The 12,625-nt window shown below is 48.6% G+C and overlaps 1 long non-coding RNA gene across 2 annotated transcripts in view; it reads left to right on the plus strand.

Annotated features, from left to right (window-relative positions):
- The window catches only part of LOC144239688 (uncharacterized), a 64,788-nt gene extending 53,715 nt beyond the window's left edge, over positions 1 to 11,073 (plus strand). Inside the window, exons 4-5 of one of the 2 annotated variants that reach the window (XR_013337464.1) lie at positions 4,324 to 4,442; positions 9,802 to 11,073. This is a non-coding gene — a long non-coding RNA (uncharacterized LOC144239688). Of the gene's footprint in view, positions 1 to 4,323; positions 4,443 to 5,399; positions 5,479 to 9,801 lie in introns of those variants that run through there. The other variant, XR_013337465.1, reaches the window with a different exon arrangement.
- The last annotated feature ends 1,552 nt before the right edge of the window (positions 11,074 to 12,625 follow it).

A 12,625-nucleotide genomic window follows, 5' to 3' on the forward strand; every position in this document is an offset into this window, starting at 1 on the left:
TCTAGAGGGCAGGCAGAGAACAGGGGTGGTCTGGTGCCTAAGTAATGCTTCCTTAATACATTGAATCAACAGAAGCTGGGTCTAAATGCTTGAGACATCACCCTCCTTGCCTCCTCTACATCAGGACAGCCAATCACAGTGAAGTGGTGGCCACAGGCTGAGTTCTCAGGACTAAATCACCAGGGGGGAGGACAAGTAGACCCCTTGCTTGGTGGCATTAACTGTGCTTGTGGATGATGATCAGGAAAAAGTGGGGAGTGTCAGGGGAGGGGGAGAGGGTCAGGAGAGGACAGCCAGGGCTAATGCGGGGGAGACAGGGGGCTAACAATGGGTGTCTGGGTGGCCAGGAGGGAATTGTAGGGTCATGGGAAAGTGGTTTGGGGGAAAGGGAGGGATTTGTGTGAGAAGAAGGCTTGAAGTTAGAGGGGAATCAGAAAAGTTTATAGGAGACAAGAAGAAGGTTCTAGGAGAGGGTAGGTGGGACAAGGAAGTCCCTGTGGGAAGGAAGGGGGTTAAGAAAGGATGGGGGTATTCAGGATGGGGCTTTGGGGGAGACAAGGGAGGATTTATGTGAGGAAATGGAGGGGCTCACAGGGTTAGGGAGGGGGTGTGATAGGATGTAGGAAGGGGTTATAGGAGACTGAGAGGAGTTATGAGAAGGAAGGACTTATGGAGTGGGGGAGGGGTTAGAGGGAGAGGAATGGGTTATGGGACCAGGAGGGGTTATGCAGAGAGTGAAGAGTTTATAGAGTGGGGGTATAGGGATGGGTTATAGGGGACAGGGAGGGAGATCAGGGAGAGGATCAGGATCAGGGAGAGGAGTGAAGCAAGAGCAGGATGGAGTTCTAGGATGGAGAATATGGGGCAGAGGTGGAGGATTATATGAGTGACAGAGAGGGTAGGGGTGGGGGTAAGCAGTAAGCTCCAGCAGCGGTTCTCAGAGCATCGTAGCTCACTCGCAGCAGCTTCACCTGGGAACCTGTTAGAAACGCACATTCTTGGGCCCTGCCCCAGACCTACACAGTCAGCAACTCTGGGGACAGGCCCTAGGGATCTGTTTTAGTAAGTCCTCCTGGTGAATCTGATGTATGCTCAAGTTTGTGAATCACTGTGCTAAAGTGACCAATTTATAACATCTAAACTGAGCACTGTTTAGCCTGGAAGGGGAGCTGTGAGTAATTTGGAGAGCAGGGGTGGGTCTAGGGAGACAGGGGAAGCACACAGGGTTTCTAAGTTACCCAGAGGGTGGTATATAGGGCCAGCAAGGGTGTTATACGGGATCAGGGGATGTCACAGGTCCAGTTTCCATCAATGGTGGCCATGGAGTCCTTGGGTAAAAAATCCAATATTTGAACAGATAATGACTGACAAATTTCCCTAAATGAGGAAAAACAAGAACCCATAGATTTAAGAAGTTCAGGAAAGTCCAGAGAGGAAATTTTTTTTCTTAGTTTATTGTCAAGTTGATTTCCATATAACACCCAGTGCTCATCCCAACCAGTGTCCTCCCCCATGCCCACACCCCCTTCCTCTCCCCCCACCCCCATCAGCCCTCAGTTTATTCTCAGCATTCAGGAGTCTCTCATGGTTTGCCTACCTCCCTCTCCCCCACTATTTTTCCCCTTCTTCTCCTGCATCATCCTCCATTAAGTTCCTCCTAATCCTCCTATACGTGCAAACATATGGTATCTGTCCTTCTCTGCCTGACTTATTTCGCTCAGCACAACACCCTCAAGTTCCATCCATGTTGCTACAAATGGCCAGATTTCATTCTTTCTCATTGCCATGTAGTGTTCCATTGTATAGATAAACCACATCTTCTTGGTCCATTCGTCCGTTGATGGACACTTAGGCTCCTTCCATGATTTGGCTATTGTTGAGAGTGCTGCTATGAACGTCAGGGTACATGTGCCCCTATGCATCAGCACTGCTGTGTCCCTTGGGTAAATTCCTAGCAGTGCCACTGCTGGGTCACAGGGGAGTTCTATTGTTAATTGTTTGAGGAACCTCCATACTGTTTTCCAGAGGGGCTGCACCATTTTACATTCCCACCAAGAGTGTAGGAGGGTGCCCATTTCTCTGCATCCTCGCCAGCATCTAGTCTCCTGATTTGTTCATTTTAGCCACTCTGACCGGCGTGAGGTGGTATCCAGCGAGGAAAATTTAAAGCAGCTGTGTCAGTCAGAATTCTCCAGAGAATTAGAAAACAGAGATAGAGATAGAGATGGAGATACACACAGAGAGAGATACAGAAAGAGAGAGATGAGAGATTTATTTGAAGGAACTAGCTTATGTGATTGTGGGGACTGGCAAGTTGGAAATTTCTAGCACAGGCTAACAGCGAGAAATTCAAATAAAAGGTGGAGTTGCCATCTTAAGCCCGAAAGCCACAGGGCAGCCCAACATCCTGAAAATTCAGGCAGGATGTGTGTTACAGTCTTGAGGTAGAATTTCTAATTTTCCAGGAAACCACAAGAGTTTGCTCTTGAGGCCTTCAACTGACTGGATGAGGCCCACCCCCATTATGAAGGGCATCTGTTTTACTTAAAGTCAACTGATTGTGTTAATCACATCTACAAAATACCTTCACAGCAACATCTAAACTAGTGTTTGACCAAACACCTGGGCACCATAGCCTAGACAATTTGATATGTAAAACTAACCATCACAGTAACCACAGAAAAAAAGATATCTGAACTTCAAGGGAACAACAATAATTAAGACTATATTTTCCTCCAATTTTATTGAGGTTTTAATTGACAAAATTGTAAGGTATTTAAAGTGTATAATGTGATTATATATGTGTGTGTGTGTGTATATATATATATATATGTATATATGAAGTTCCCCCCATCAAGTTAATTAATCTGTCACCTTGTCACCTCACATTTTTGTTTACCATTTTTGTGTGTGTGTAATAACATTTACATGTAGTCTCTTAGCAAATTTCAATTGTACAACACAGTGTTATCAACTGAGGACTATCTCCTTATAATAATTAGATGGGTGCCTGGGTGGCTCAATCAGTTGAGCATCTGACTTCGGCTCAGGTCATGATCTCACAGTTTATAAGTTTGAGCCCCACGTTGGGCTCACTGCTATCAGCATAGAGACCCCTTTGGATATTCTGTCTCCCTCTTTCTCTGCCTCTCCCCTGCTCATACACACTTTCTTAAAACTAAACATTAAAAAAATAATTAGAAACCAGGAAACAACAAAATGACATTTTTGAAGCAGCCAAAGAAAAAAGTCAGCACACACGGAATGAAAAAGACATCGGTGTTAGGTGGCTGGCAAGCTGAGGGAACAGCCAGGTGAAAGTACCTAAAATTTAATAACATAGTTTTGGTTTTCCTGTATTTATGTTTATGGTTATTCTCTCTTTATGGTGAAATATACCATTCTTTTTAAGTTGTTTAAATTTTTTGGAAAGATACTGTTTTTGAAGTGATTTAAAGTTTCCTTTAAAAAAATTGTTTTTGGGGCGCCTGGGTGGCTTAGTCGGTTAAGCGTCCGACTTTCGCTTAGGTCATGATCTCGCGGTTCGTAGGTTCGAGCCCCGCATCGCGCTCTGTGCTGACTGCCAGCTTAGACCCTGGAGCCTGTTTCAGATTCTGTGACTCCCTCTCTCTCTGACCCTCCCCTGCTCACGCTGTCTCTCTCTCTCTCCTAGAAATAAATAAAAATATTTAAAAAATTTTATTTTTATTGAGGTATAATTGACATGTAACCTTATTAGTTTCAAGTGTACAACATGATTACGTATTTGTACATATTGCAGAATGATCATCCCAAAATATCTGGTTAACATCCATCACCATACACATAGTTACAGAATTTCTTTTCTTGTGATGAGTAAATTTCCCTTTTAAAAGCGATTTATTTACCTTTTTTTTGAAAGTTAGTTAAAGAGAAGTACTATATGTGTAATAGTACAGCGGGGAATAGTGGCAGTTTAGACAAGATTGTTCCGTCCTATTCTATTGTTCATATTAATCTGACAAACAGGAATGTGTACCCAAATGAAAGAAGGCATGGGCCCAGAGTGGAAAGAACAATGAAACCACAACAAAATACATTTCTCTTGTATGCACAATGTGTAAACACACATACACTGCAAAAGTCAGAAAGCATGTGCTTTTAGTCAAAGTACAAGGCATTTTGTTGAAGATTTTCTTTTGTTGTTTGTTTTGTTTTGTTTTGTTTTTAAGTAGGCTCCTATGCCCAAGGTGGGGATAGAACTCACCCCAGACAGATCAGGAGTCGTGTGCTCTCCCAGCTGAGTCAGCCATGTGCTCCTCTTGATGATTTTTTTTTCACCAGCTTTGCACTGTGGAGTTACAGAAGTGCAGAGCAGGGGAAAGGGAAGGCCTCGAAATGGTGGAAGACAAACCTGACGGCGCAGTGTGACTAAGAGGGCAGGCTCGGATGTCCTTCAGCAGGTGGGTCTCTTGGGTCCTGAGCGGGAGGGTCTTTTGTTAGCTTGAATCATGGCCAGAAGTTCCCTGGCTGGTAAGCCCCTTGGCCGAAGGGCCATTTGGCTGAAGAGTGCTTTGTTGTGCCCTGGGCTAGGAAGCCAGCTATTAAGGGCAGGAAAATAAGATAGACAGCAGCTATGCTCTTGGCAAGCTAGCACAAGCAAGAACCAGGGCTAGCTGTGAATGCTTCCCCACTTCCACTCCCTCACTTGTGTCGTTTTCATTGGCATCCCTGGTTTGTAGGGGTGAGGGGTAGACGCGGTTTCAGGATGTCAGCAGATGGGCGGGGATAGAGGTAGGGGGGAAGGCCAGGGCTGGGAGGCTGGAGACACTGAGGGAAAGGCCAGGTTCCTGCTCATTACCTGATGAAGGAGGAGTTGTGGGAAGAGAAGGGAATGGGCGGCGACTGGGCCTCCAGCAGTTTCTCAAAAGTGGTGCTAGTATTTCTACGGAAGGAGCAAAACAAGAAAGGACTTGTGCGGCGCTGCCAACTCCTCCAAAACGTTTTTAGACGCTCTGGAGGGGTGCATGTATGTGGAGGAGGCTCGATACCACTTTCCAGACTTAGGATCCCCTCCCTCCCAGGCCTCCGCAGCTAGCCTGGACCTCCCAGACACCTGACAGCCCAGGTGGAATCTAGGAAAAAGAAAACCCTTTCTCCGCTTTGGCTCACGATTGGCTGGAAGGCCAAGGGGCTCAGCCAACAAACTTGCTTTGGGTCACTGGTTGGCCTCATCATTTTGCCCTCTTTTCGTGATTGGCTGACAGTGAACAGGGGGTGTGTCCTGGTTAGTTACACCTTCCTGATTATGCTGGCCCTGCCCCACTCTGTTCTTTACCCACTGGTTGACAGTGGATAGAGACGTTCTTACTTTCTTGATTAGGTTGGTCTAGGCTCACTTCTTGATTCCGCCTTTGTAGCTGGGTGGAAGTTGGAAGAAACTTTGACCAAAGAAGGCCCATTCCCCCGCCACCTACGAATTTTGGCACCTGGATTGGACGACTGGATCAAGAGGCTTGTATCCCAAGTTAACCTTAAAAATAAAAATATTATTTTACTAGTGCATATGGGTTTATTCAGGAATAACAGCGAATTACAATTTGGGACATGCAAACTATGACAAAACCATAGGCAAATCTAGCAAACAAAGGAGAGGACCGTTATTTTATGGAGAAGGAGGAGGAAGTTGGGAAGGGTTGTTTTGAACCAAAGCCCATTGGAGAAAAGGTGGTTTCTCATTGGCTGGGTTGCAGGCTCGATTGATTTCTTGGAGATGCATGGTGAATTTTTTCCCCTTGGGGCCTGTAGTTGATGATTCTTTTCTGTCGCTGTGGAGGAGTCTTCTGTTGGGGTCTATAAATGACACTTCTTCCTGTAATTGACCTGGAGTAGTACAGTGAGAGAGCTCCCCCTTCTGGCCCAACATTTAAATGAAGTTTGCCTTTATTAATTTCCACACCTTCATCTTTGGCTTTTGAGCCCCATCATGAGCTTTTGCATACTTCTCCAAGAATACTTTTTCTTTCTTTTTTTTAAAAAAAATTTAATGTTTTTATTTAGTTTTGAGAAAAAGAGAAACAGAGCAAGCAGGGAGGGGCAGGGAGAGACAGACACAGAATCCGAAGCAGGCTCCAGGCTCTGAGCTGTCAGCAGCGAGCCTGGCTCGGGACTCAAACCCACCAACCGTGAGATCATGACCTGAACCAAAGTCAGACGCTCAACCAACTGAGCCACCCAGACTCTCCGAAGAATACCTTTTCTAACTCCACTTTTCTCAAGCTGCCCTTCCAGGGGTGGGGAGTGGAGTGCTGGCCTGTCCTAATCACAAAATACAGCCCTTGCATCCTTAGGGTTTGTATCTATGTGAATTTTGCTTTCAACTCACCCATGCATGCCTTCGTTCAGCAGAAAGTGAACCATCTGCTGTGTACTGGGCTCTGTGCTGGACACTGGGCGCACTCAAGAAGGCAAAACACTGCTGAACCCATCCGCCTTCTAGAAGCTCCCTTTTCCTTTGCCTCCTGACCCCCCACTCCCCACCCCTTCTTGGTTCTCCTCATACCTCTCTGACTGTGCTTTTATCTTCTTTAATAGCCTGGCTTGCAGAGCAAGTCTTGGCCTTGCCCTCTCCTCCCCACCCTTTCCAGAGGCTCTCACCTCCCTTAGCTCACTTTACTTTTTTTGCATCGACAAGGCCCTCATCACACTTCCCCACTCCAGCCTCTTCCGGAAGCTCCAAGACCCCTGATTCCTAAACAGGCTTTAGTACTTCCTCAAACCTGCCTCTTCTTGCGGATGCCATCTGCAGGAAGGCCTTACCACCGCCAGGCCAGATACTTCCTGCCCCATTTCATGCCTCCATAGGAGATCTCCTGAGCTCCCTCCCCCATCTGCTCTGTCCTCTGTCCAAGGCCCTTCCCCAGCCTTCTGCCCGAGGTTCTAATCCCAGTCTCCCCCTTGAGTGTCCTCCACATGGCAGCTGGGGGCATCCTCCTGAAGCTCGGTCCTCACCATGCTCCTCTTCTGATCAGACCTCAAAGGCCTTCAGCTGCTCCTGGACTAAAATACTCACTCAAGGCCCTACAAGAACCACCGCCTGCCCTCATGTTTTGCCACCCTCCCTTCATTAACCTTATCCAGCCTCTCTGCCTCCTCTCCTTGCTGACTCTCACTGTTCCCCTGTTCCCAGCTCAGGGCCTTCGTTCTCATGCTCCTTCTTCTAGATTACTCCTGGCCATCTCCTCATTCTTAGAGCCTTAAGCTCAGGCGTTACTTCCTCAGAGACCCTTCTGCGATGCCCTAGTCTAATTCGGCGGCGGCGCCTCTGCCTCTCCCCTCAGGTTCCCTGTTATTTCCCTTCCTATTCTTCTCCCAGCTTGCCAATAAATATTCATTTGTCTGATTACTTAGCGATGCTGCCCCTCCTGCTGGAGTGTGACCAGGGCCGTGACTATTTTGTTCACTGCAAATCCCGGCAGTGCTTGGCACATAGTAGGTGCTCAATAAACATCCCATAACTCATTGAGTAGAGTACAGTTTTATTGTGAGGCCTCTCTGTGAAGCGGTGTCTGCTGTGACCCTGTGTATTCACACGGAAAACTTTCTAGCCAGGCTGGTTGAGTGCGAATCCTGCCTTTGCTACTTACTAGCTGTGCGACCTTGGGCAAGTCATATAACCTCTCTGGGCCTCAGTTTCTTCACAGGAAAATAGAGATAAGCACAGTACCTTCCTCATAAGGTTGTTGTGGGGATGAAATGAACTCACACAAGTGCTTACGCCAGGGCTGAGGGCAGTGAGCTCTCAGCGAGTGTCACTGTTGCCGTGGGCTTGGTGTCATTGTGTCTGTTCGGGTCTGCCCCCTGCTTTGTATTGGGTAGTGTGTCTTTGGTGGACAGAGAACAGCATCCAAGGAAGGACCACGTGCCCATGTCAGTATTTGTGGCTAGGATTCCTGCCACATACATGTCTCTGGGACCCTGAGATTTATTTTATTTCTTTCAACAAAAGTTTATCGAGTGCCTATTATTTGCTGTTTCCCATCAGTCAAAACAAAATAGAACAGGGGCTCCTGGGTGGCTCAATGGCTTAAGGAATTGACTTTTGATTTTGGCTCAGGTCATGATCTCAGGATTGTGAGATCAAGCCCCGTGCCAGGCTCCACTGGGGACTGGTTAAGATTCTCTCCCTCTCCTTGCACCCACCCCTGCCTCTGGCTCTCTCTCTAAAACAAACAAGCAAGCAAACAAACAAACAAACAAACAAACAGGCAAAAATCCCTGCTCTCGTGGGACTCACATTCTATCAGGGGGATTCAGAAAACACACAAGAAACCCAGTAGATAGGGGCAGTCACATAGTGTGTGAGAAGGTAACTGAGACACACGTGCAGGGGGACCACGGGTCATAGTTTTAATTCAGCTAGTCAAGACGCTCACACCGGGAAGGTAGCATCTGTGTAAAGACCTGATGGAGGGAGTGAGGGAGCCATGTATGTGCTGGGGGAAGAGCATTCCCAGAGGAGGAAAAGGGCACTCACCAAGGCAGGAGGCAGGAGGCTGTCTGCTGGGTCTGAGGCACAGTAGGGAGCCAGTGTGGCTGGAGTGGGGGAAGCAGAGGTCTGGGAGGCCACAGGCCACACGATTGGCCTTGGGCACCATTGTGCGGACTTTGCTTTCAAGAGTCAGGTGGAGCTACGGGAGGGTTCAGCCAGAAGAGTCCAGACCTCAGGGGTTCACAGGCTCCCTCTGGCTGTGGGTGGGGAACAGACTGCAGGGGAGCAGGGGTGGGAGCAGGGAGACTTGCTGCTATGATGTCCAGGCAGGAAGGGATAGAGATGGAACCAGCATGGGAGCAGAGTAGGGAGACATGGTTGGATTCTGGATATGATTTGAAGATCCCTGATAAGGACAGCTTGGCAGTTTCCTGAGGATGGTTGATCTTTCCACACTTGGATGAAAGTGGGAGAGAAGTGGGACACAGGAGACATGGCTGTCAGCTTAGCCAGCCTGGGGCCAGACCTTGTCTCTGGCCAAACCCATTGCCTGCTCCTATACCAGCTTGAAAAGGAGCGAGAAGCAAGGTCCCCTGCCTGGTCTGCCCCTCTCTTCAGTCCTCCCAGGGCCTGGAGATGGTGGGGGTGGGGGGGAAGGGTGACCTGCCCAGGAGGCGAAGGGCATTGCTGAATCCACTATCTTATCTGAGAGACCAAACACAAACCAAAAGTCACGGTCACAACGAGTTCTTTCACTCAGTAAACACTCCCTGGGCTGGGCGATACAGGGCACAAGGCAGTGACTGAGACATCGTGAATCCTGGTTTCAGGAGCCAGGGGGGAAGTGAGACCAGCCCAGAGTGGCCAGGCCTGGGATGGAGGAATTATGGGTCAGAGGGGTCAGGGCTGGGATGGGGAAGCCCAAGGGCCTGGGGGAGCCCAGGGGAGGTACCTGACCCAGAGGCAGGTGGTCCCAGGAGGTTCCCTGGAGGAAAGGAGGTCTGTGCTACAGCACAAAAGATGAGTAGCTGAATGTGGGGAGGGCGCAGGGTGAGTGTTTCAGGCCGAGGAAGCTTCACATGCCAAGATGTTGAAATGACAATTTTGATACACAGAAGGGCTGTGTGGGCTGCATCCCAGAGCTTGACGGGGGAGGGCCTGTGGGAAGGAGGCACAGCCAGGGGTCCAAGCCCATCAGGCCTTTAGGGCGCAGAGTCCCTAAGAGTGTGTGTGGTCACGATTCCAGGAGACTCTTCTTTAGTTTCCCCCCTAAAACCCACTCGACATTCACCATCCACTTAAAAGTCTGTCCTCTGCCCTCTCTTTCTCAGGGGGGAAAAAAATCAACTCCGACCATTACTTATTCTCAAAAAAGTCTCCAATCATCCGTGTGACTCAGGCTCCGAGAAATCTTGCACTACTGTGTTAAATAGATGGTATCCCACTTACAACCTTCTTGTGAGACGTCTTTGCCCCCACATCGTGCCGGGAGTCCCATCGGCCTGAGACAGGCTCCACTCCAGGGTGTCAACAGCGTACCTCCTGCTTTACCCGGATCCCGCCTGTGCCCACCCCTAGAGACAGGGTCAGGGTCATTTGGATGCATGAGGAAAGAATAAATGCACAAGGAAAGACTCCCAAAAGACACAGACCTGAAGTGACACCGGGGCCGGGGGGCAGTGAAAGTATTTCATTGTGGACACGGCTGGACACTGGACAGTTGGAATGGACAAGGCCGTGGGCGGGGCCAGTGGCCTCTTTAAGTGGCCAGCTGCGGATGTGGTGCTCGGGCAGCGACTGTGTTTTCATCACCGAGTGCCAGCTGTGGCTGTGATGGCGTTTTGAATGGAAAATAAAGAGATCACAGAATAGGCCTCTATCATTCCCTAAGCCTCTGGATATCCTCCAAATGTCCGCCCCGGTCCACACTGCTCAACAGCTCAGAAATGAGGCCCGTCCTGCCGCAAGGCTCTGAGATGGGCACATATCACTGCTGCGTTCCTGCTAAAAGCACAGGACCTGAATCTAATCACGGGGAATTGTTGGCCGAGCCAAAACTGAGAGAAATGCTACAAAGTACCTGGCTGATATTTTTCCAAAATGGCAAGGTCAGGAAAGACAAGGAAAAAGTAAAGAAATATCACAGATTGGAGGAGACCGAGAAGACACGACAACTAAAACTGTCAGGTGTGGTCTGGGACCATGAAAAGGACATGAGAGAGAAAACAGGAAATTCACATACATTCCCTAGATTAGCACATAATGTCATGTCAGTGGGAATGTCCTGCATCTGCTCACTGGACCACAGTCATGTAAGAGTGTCCTTAGTCACGGGAGACACATGCCTACGTATTCATTGAGAAACAAGAATCCTGTCTCCAGCTTACTCTCAAGTGGCTCAGCCCAAGCTTAAAAAAGAGTCTATTTTTGGGGGGCGCCTGGGTGGCTTAGTCGGTTAAGCGTCCGACTTTCGCTTAGGTCATGATCTTGCGGTTCATGGGTTCGAGCCCCGCGTCGGGCTCTGTGCTGACTGCCAGCTCAGAGCCTGGAGCCTGTTTCAGTCTGTGACTCCCTCTCTCTCTGACCCTCCCCTGCTCACGCTGTCTCTCTCTCTCTCCTAGAAAATAAAAAATTAAAAAAAAAAAAAAGAGTCTATTTTCTGTGTGTGTGTGTGTGTGTGTGTGTGTGTGTGAGTGATCTGTCATTCCTCTAGAAACCACAAAACTGATAAAATCATTTAATTTAGCTGAAAGGTAGGCAGGTCTGAAATATTTAAAATAAAACATTGAAAAGGAACCTAATAGGGTCTCCTGGGTGGCTCAGTTGATTAAGGGTCTGACTTCGGCTTGGGTCATGATCTCGCAGTTCGTGGGTTTGGGCCCCGTGTCAGCCTCTGTGCTGATGGCTAGCTCGAGCCTGGAGTCTGCTTTGGATTCTGTGTCTCTCTCTCGCTCTCTGACCCTCCCCTGCTCACGCTGTCACTCTCTCTCAGAAATAAATAAAAAAACATTAAAAAATTTTTTAATTAAAAAAAAGAAAAGGAACATAATAAAACTAAGAAATGAAAATAAAGGGACAAGTAGGGCAGAGACTAGAGAAAGACTGTCCCTAATTTTGACTGGGGTCTGCACGAGGGTAAGCCATCAGCTGCCATTGATGGTGCCTTGGTCTCTCCACCTGTGACTTAGGTTATGGCGGTCCCCAATCATATTTGCCCCAGGCTCTGGATGCCTTCGGGGGTAGGGGGCTGGTGGGCAGGGTGGAAGGGCTAGAGAGAGCAAGGGGGCACCTGGGGAATTCCCAGTAACTGAGACCTCCTGAGAGCCTGCCCAATACTCCGTGTTTGTTAATGAACATTCCACATCCAACAGCAACTACTGACCATCTACTGAGTGTCTGGGGACACTGTTCTGGGTGCTGTGGATATAGCAGCAAACACAACCAAGTCCCAGTCTTCTTTCTTGTGTGACAAGATTGACACCAAACGAATGACAATAAAATAGTGTCAGGTTGGGACAAGGGGTGTGAGTAAAGCAGTGTAAAGGGGATGGGACCTGATAGGGTGCAATATTAGAAGGACTCTCTGAAGAGATGACATTTGAACTGAGACCTGACAGAAAGAAAGAGCCATGCAGGTATCTAAAGAAGAGGGCATCAGGCAGAAGGAATTGCAAGTGCAAAGGCCCTGGGGGCAGGAATGACCTTGGCCTGTACAAAGCACAGCAAGAAGGCCAGGGCCAGTTGAACTGTAGTAGAAACTGAGCCTGGAGAGGTGAGCCAGGGCTACAGGAGAGTTTATTATGAGTGAGAAGGGAAGCCCCTGGAGGGTTGTAAGCAGGGGAGTGATGTGACACAAGTGTTTTACATGTGCGGCTCAGAGAGATGGAGCCCCCAGTGCAAGCAGATTCATTGTAAGGGCACTCAGTGTGACTTCACCGCCCCCCCACCCCGTCTCCTCTCTGGGGGTCTCCTGTAGCGGGAAATGGGACGGCCAGCTGGGTGGGTGTGGGGAGGAGTAGCTTAAACTTTCCCAGGTGACCTACCTCAGGAGAGAAGGACGTCGCCAAAGCAATTATCTTATCAGATATACCCGACCTGCCCTGGGATACACGTCTGTGCTGTGAGGCCAAGCATGAGATATCAAGAACCTGCCAG

This window comes from Crocuta crocuta, unplaced genomic scaffold (assembly GCF_008692635.1).
Source record: "Crocuta crocuta isolate KB4526 unplaced genomic scaffold, BGI_CrCroc_1.0 scaffold267, whole genome shotgun sequence".
Classification (NCBI taxonomy): domain Eukaryota; kingdom Metazoa; phylum Chordata; class Mammalia; order Carnivora; family Hyaenidae; genus Crocuta; species Crocuta crocuta.